The sequence below is a fragment of the Dipodomys merriami genome, unplaced genomic scaffold, assembly GCF_024711535.1.
Source record: "Dipodomys merriami isolate MVZ:Mamm:240054 unplaced genomic scaffold, mDipMer1.0.p SCAF_151, whole genome shotgun sequence".
Taxonomy (NCBI): domain Eukaryota; kingdom Metazoa; phylum Chordata; class Mammalia; order Rodentia; family Heteromyidae; genus Dipodomys; species Dipodomys merriami.
This window is the reverse complement of record NW_027202838.1, coordinates 1555001-1562280: the sequence shown is the minus strand read 5'-3', so window position 1 is coordinate 1562280 and position 7280 is coordinate 1555001.

Here is a 7280-nt window from a genome sequence, read left to right as displayed (position 1 = left end):
GTTTCTCAATAAGTGGTTCCAGTCCCTGTTGGAGCTGTGGGAACGCAGTTGTGAGATGATTTGTGCATGTGTGTCCACAGGAGGATACAAATGTGGTACCAGAGTGGCCTGGTTGTGCACTAGATTGACCCCACAAGAAGGGAGGTCACAGCTTAGCTAGCCAATATCAGTGTAGCCCTGGGAAACTTCCACTTCAAGATAAGTGGTTCCCCTCCCTCCATTGCCCTGTGGAAACTGAATTGTGGGTCAGGGATTGTGCATGTGTATACACATGTTCCCATGAAAACACTTAGGTGTTTCTAAATTAGATTGATCATGTGTTTGATTGGACCCAAGAGAAGAAAGGCTAGGGTTGGAGACTGTAAAACATCCCCTCACAGCCCTGTGGAGCCCGGTTATAGGTCTGGCACTTGGGATGTTGCTGCCATTTCTAAATAGTGCTGCTTCTGCTAAAGGGAGGTCATGCCCGGTGGCCTGTTTTTCACCTGGTAGACTACTGTCTTGCTGGTCCCTTCTGGTAGGCCCATGTGCCAGTATACATTTTCACAGGAGGGCAAATACATGATGCTGGTTAGACCTGATTGTGGGCATATTGGGCCAGGACAAGGAATACCAGGGCATGGAGACTGTCTTGTGTCTATACCTCTCTAAAACCTGTGTAGCCTGGGGTTATGTGCCTGGAGCTGGGGATGTTGTCACTTTCCTCATTTGTCCTTCACCTGCTACAGTGACTTCATGTCCAGGACCTGTTCTTCTCTTAAAGGAACTCTTCATTCATGATTTGTATCATCCCAGGGGCTGGTGTCATCTGAGATACACCCATTTTCAGGTAAAGATTGTCCCCCCTTCAGCCATCCTGTGGGATCCCATACATGGGTGTGGTATTGTATTGCTGGCATGTGTATACATGATTGCACCTATGTGGTACCAGTTGGACTAGAGGTGGGCTCTAGAGGGCACAAGAAATGGCATGTTGGAACTTGGAGTCTATTCGCCACCCTTCCCAACTATGGCCTGTATGCTGGGATTATGGGCCCTGAGCTGAGGATACTTTGCCTGCCCCATGCAGCGCTTCACCTTCCACAGGGAGGTCATGCCTGGTATCCTGTTTTTCTTCATCTTGCAAAACTTCCACCTTTGTGATTTGTGATGGTCTGGTGCAGGTACCATTCACAGATGTCACCAATCCAAGGGAAGTTGATCCACTCCTGCCTGGCCCTCTAGGAACTGACTTGCAAGGCAAGGGTTATATATATATATATATATACGAATTCCCATGAAGGCACATGTGTGGTTCCAGATAGCCTGGCTGTGCCTGTGTGTGCACATGTTCATAGGAAGGTTGAGTATGTGGTGCCGGATAGGCCTGGTTGTAGGCTATATTGGAACAGGAGAAGGAAGGCCATGGCTTGGAGACTGCTCCACATCCATACTTGGCTAAAGCCTGTGTAGCCAGGGATTATTGGTCTGGAGCTGGGGATGCTGCCCCTCTCCCTAACTAGTCCTTTAATTGCTACAGTGAGCTCATGCCTGAGGGCCTCCTTCATTCACCTCCAGGAACTCTGTCTTTCTGTTCTCTGGGCCCAGAGGCTGGTGTCATTCAAGATACCACTATTCAAAGTAATATTTGCCCCTTCCCACCATCTCATGGGAACCGAATTGTGGGTGAACTGATGTGGGCATGTGTACACAGAAGTGCATGGATATGGTGTCACATTAGACTAAAGGAGGGTTCTAAAGGTCACAAGATATGGCATGATGAAAACTGCAGCATGTCTATCATTTTCAACTGTGGAATGTAGACTAGAATTATGAGTTGAGGATGCTGCCACTCTCCCCATCCAGTTCTTCACCTTTCGCAGGGAGGTCATGCTCAGTGGCCTGTTCTTCACCCCATGGTCTATCATCTGGCTATTCTGGGCCTCCTGGTAGGCCCCTGTGCCAGTGCCATCTGAGATGATCAAGTTTCAAGGTAAGTGCATCCACTTGCCCCTTCTTGGGAACCGATTGCTGGGTGGGTTGTGTGGGTATGTGGTTTTGCTTGCACTTGTGTGCACAAGTTTGAGGGACACAGTTACATCTTTTCATGTTGTATTGCACAGCCACTAGGGAAGGAAGGCCAGACACAGAGACTTTCAGGTCTTCTTCCAGGCTGTGGCTTGTGTTGGCTGGGGCTATAGGCCCAAAGCTGGGCATGCTTCCACCATTCCCAGCCAGTGTGTCATCGGCTACAGTACCAATGGACTGTTTTTCTCCATTTTGGAACCTCCCTACTTCCTTGTCTAAATTGGACCAGGTGCCAGTTCAGGACAGGGGTTTTGTGATTGTATACACAAGTTCAGAAGACGGCACTTATGTGGTGCCAGATAGTACTGGTCATGGGCTATATTGGACCTAGGAGAAGGAATCCCAGGGCTTGGAGACTGTCCCATGTCCATATTTTTCTAATGCCCATGCAGTGCAGGATTATTGTCCTGGAGCTGGGGATGCTGCCATCCTCCCTAACTAGCCCTTCATCTGCTATAGTGAGTTTGTGCCTGAGGGCCTCTTCTTGTTCATCTGGAGGAACTCTGTCTTCTTGATTTGTGTTGGACCACTGGCCAGTGCCATCCAATTTACCCCCATTTCGACCTTCATTTTCCTGGTTCATGTCTGCCTAGTGCCCATACCTTCCCAGATGCACTGATTTCAAGGGATACACCCTGTCTTGCTCAGGCTCAGTGGTGAGGACTTCTTGGGCGGGCTGTTTTTTTCCACTTAAGTGACTTCAGGGCTCAAATGAAAACAACGAAAGAGGCCAGGTCATGCTGACAATCCCAACCCTTGAGGCTGAGGTAGGAAGATTGTAAGCTTCAGGTCAACCTGGGTTACCTTCCTCAAACAAAAGGAGAAAACATTAGGAAGTATGAGCCTTTACTTGTGATAATGTTTGGTGCATAGGAATTGCTTGCATCAGATGTGGTTGAGGATGTGAAGATTAAACTTGTGAAGTCTTTTCTGCAATGCCAGACACCCCTCCAAGAACCATCTTCTCCAAAAAGTTGAAAGTCTGGGATTTGCAGCATTTGATTCCACATCCTTGTTGGAATGGTGAAGCAGAATATGTGAGGAGAGGTATACATCTGATTAAACTATACACAGAGAGCTTTCAACAATTAACCTGTCCAAAAAGCAACAACCCAATAAATGAACAGGCAAAGGAGAGGAACAAAAAAGGTAAAATTGCCAACAAATACGTGAAGAACTGCTCAATGCTCCTAGCCATAAAATAAATGCAAACCAAGCAATGTTGAGAGGCTGGTACCCGCAGCTAACACTTGGAATTCTGTCTACTTGGAAATCTGAGGTGTGAATTTTACAGTTCAAAGTCAACCAAGTACAAATTTCCTGAGACCCTTTTCTTCAATGTATCACCAAAAAAAAAAAATTAAACAGCCTGAAGCAGAGCTGTGGCTCAAGTGGTAGTTGCCACCCTTGAGTTCAAGGGCCAGGACCAACACGCATGTGCACGCACACACACAAGCACACATGCGCGTGCGCGCACACACACACACACACAGGCACACACACACACACACACACAGAATATGAATGACCAATATTATGTATACCAGCAAAAATGCTGTGGATATGAAGCAAAGGAACCCCAAACAACTGAAACCACTATCAAAATTAGTATGAAATTTTAACAAAACCGTAAACAAACAGAGCTATTGTGTGAGCCAGCCATACTCCTCAGGCATTCATATAATAGAATGTGAATCAGAAGGTAAGACACTTGCATACCTATGTCTATTGTGGCATTTGCCACAATAACCAAGCAATGGAAATGGCCCAAATTCCTTATAGCCAATGGAGACAGATAGATGACAGATAGATAGATAGATAGATAGATAGATAGATAGATAGATAGATAGATGCATGGTAGATTGATAAATAGATAATAGATAATACAGAAACATAGATATAGGTCACTAAGCATTTCCCTATATAGTGTGAGACAGTGAATGATTATATACCTCCCATCTCTCTTACTTTTTGTCCCAAGAATACTTCTCACAAGGAAAAATGTACCACATGTCCCCAAAACACTGATACATAGTCATGACTAAAATAGACAGTCCAAGACATCTGTATGTTCTTTTCTTTGCCATCCATTCTGTCTTGTAGCCATGGTCACCTCCTTCTCATTCTGGCCTGGCAGGTACTAGGGAAGCTGTGACTCACTGGGACCCCAACCTCCAAGACACCAGGATAGCAATTCAATTTCTTTTGCTAAGAACCTGTTACTTATTGGGATAAACTCAGCTTTATGATTCGTCCTTCTTGGAATAACTTCCTTTAGATCATCAACTTATGAGGGAGATAGTAATATTTACACTTTCAGCTGCGGCTCTGAACACAAAAGCTTGTGATCTTAGTCAAGTTCAGGAGGATAGAGTGTTATCAGAGGATGAACATACACAAGCCAGTTGTGTGTGGGGTGGGGGGGTGGGGGGGATGCCATAATCCCACCAAGCTGGAAGGTGTAGGTAGTAAGTTCATGACCTCAGAAAAAGTACAAGACTTTATCTGAAAAACAAACTAAAAGCAAGAAGACTGGGGCATAAGATTAAAATGTTAGAGGACTTGCTGAGCAAATTCAATCCCAGTTACCACAGAGCCTAAGAAGTAAAAAGCATGAACAGATAAAACGTTTCATTCATCTCCAAGTTTTGTAATTCTAAAATCACAGATTTCACACCCAGTCTGGGAACTAGGGTGCAGACTGTTTTTCCTTCTCACTGTGAAAGCATCTCTGTGAGGCATGTGTATTCCAAGTTCTCCTATTGTGATTCCAGTCCTGGATGCGGTGATGGCAACAATTGCAGTCTGGATCCTCTCCCTGAAGCAGAGCTAGCGCAGAGCAGGAGCTCAGCAGCCAGGCCCCTGCTCTCTCTTGTTTGTGCTTAACTCCTCCTGAAGTTTCTGCCACGGTGTCTCTCAGAGCACAGCCAAGTCTGACACTAGGACTGTGGCTTTCTTTCTTTGTTATACATGGCTTCAAATCCTTTGTGGCTTCCCATCTCACTGGCCATGGAGACTTTAATAAGGAGCTGTGGACCTTCTCCAGGGTATTGGACATACCAGAATAGGGTGGGGTTTGGTTTCATAGGAGCAGTTCACAGTCAGGGAAGCCCCTTCTAACACGGCCACTTGGCCTTGTGTCTGGGTCACTGAGTCTCCATTGCTTCCTCCTGAAAACAAAATATGAGAATTCAGCAAGAGTTAGCTTAGTCTGCTTGGTCATGACCCTCCTGTTTCTTAGAGAAACCATGGTTAAAGATTCTGTCAGCATCACCAACAGAATTATTTTTTGTGCCATATCACTCACCAAACAACAAGAGCAGTGCAATCACTGGTCCTGGGGAGCAGCTCATTTTCAGAGCCTCTGCAGTCAGTGAATCTTGACTTCTTGTAAGGAAAGGTGAAAGCATAGGGAAAGATGAATGTGAGCCGAGGATGACAGCAGGAGTGGGTATGTGTTTGGAAGATGCGCCCCCTTGTGGACAAGATCCAAAACTCAGAGGACTGTTAACCTCTCAAAGGCCAGTGCTCTAACTCCATTCTGGCTCTGCCCCTCCTCCCTGCCCCATATACTTGTAGTTTTCTGGTGATTCTCTTTCATTCTGTTTTCTATTTTTGTCAATATTTGCTACAAATTTGTCCATATCTTTCAGATTCTCAACTTTATTAGCATAAAGGTTTGAGAAGTATCCACTTATTATATTCTGAATCTTGGCTGTTTCTGTAGTGATGTTTCCATTCTCATCTCTGAGTTTGTTTATTTGGGCGTGTTCTATTTTTTCTCATAAGATTTGCTAAGGGTGTGTCAATTTTATTAATTTTTTTGAAGAACCAACTCTTTATTTTGTTAATTATTTCTATAGTCTTTTGGAATCTAATTCATTTAATTCGGATTTAATTTTAATTATTTGTTTCCGTCTACTGGATTGGGGTTTAGCTTGTCGTTCTTTTTTAAGGAGTTTTAGGTGCCTCATTAAATTGTTGGTTTCAGATCTATCTTTCCAATTCGTTGATGTAGGAACTCAGAGCTATAAACTTGCCTCTGAGTACTGCCTTTGCTGTGTCCCAGAGGAGCTGGTAATTTGTGTGATCATTTTTCTTGAATATGATGAACATTTGAATGTCCTTTCTAGTCTCTTCAATGACCCAGTGGTGGTTCAACAGTGTGTTGTTCAGCCTCCATGTGTTACAGTATTTCCTTTGGTGGGTTTTGGTGTTGAATTCTAATTTTATTCCCTTGTGGTCTGAGAGGGTGCAGGGTAGGATTTCAATGTTTCTGAATTTGGACAGATTTGTTTTGTGGCCTAGAATGTGGAGTATTTTAGAGAATGTTCCATGTACTGCTGAGAAGAAGGTGTAATCTGATGATACAGGAAAAATATTCAGTAGATATCCGTTAAGTCTAGTTGATCTATGTAGATTTTAAGATCCGATGTTTCTCTGTTGAGTTTTTGCCGGGTTGATCTATCTAGTGGGGATAGTGGTATACTTAAGTCACCCACAATTAATGTCTTGGGATCTAAGTGAGATTTGAGGGAAAGTAGTGTTTCTTGGATAAATTTCCTGGAAGCCTTGTGTGGGTTAGTGGGGGCCCACGGGGATCCTTCCAGTGCTGCAGGCACAGGCTAACTTTGGGGGCTTACCTGGTGGTGCCAATTTCTGGCGGTTCTAATGGTGGTATTGCTGAATTAGCTCTTTCTCCCTCCATAGCTGCCCTGGGGGTGGGGCGGGTTGGTTGGCAACTGGGAGGTCTTCACCAGATTCCTCCCTAAATGTCCACAGGTCTAGTGTTGAGCGCTTTCTTCAGTTTGTGGGTGCTCCTCTGCTTAAAGTCTGCAGAAAGTCGTGGCGTGGCATGGCGTGGAGCCCCACGGTGCAGCAACTCCACAGAGGTCCTGTTCACTGTTTCTCTTTTCCCTTTCCTTATTGGCCTGCTAGGATAGTCCTCTTGTAGTAGAAAAAGTCTTTAGGTATTTAGAGTTTGATTGGAGTGGATCTCTTGAGGTGAAGTGTGGCTGTGCCCCTATATCTTATCTTGGTCAGAGACACATAGTGGGGCTACCAGTGAGAGCGCCGCCATCTTCCTCCACTACCTCATTCTTACTGAGAAATTAACTGTTATTGAATCGGTGCAACTAGCAGTTAAATTACCTTACATGGTAACTGTTATCTAATTGTTACAAGCAGCAGTTAAATTATGTTATGTGGAATAT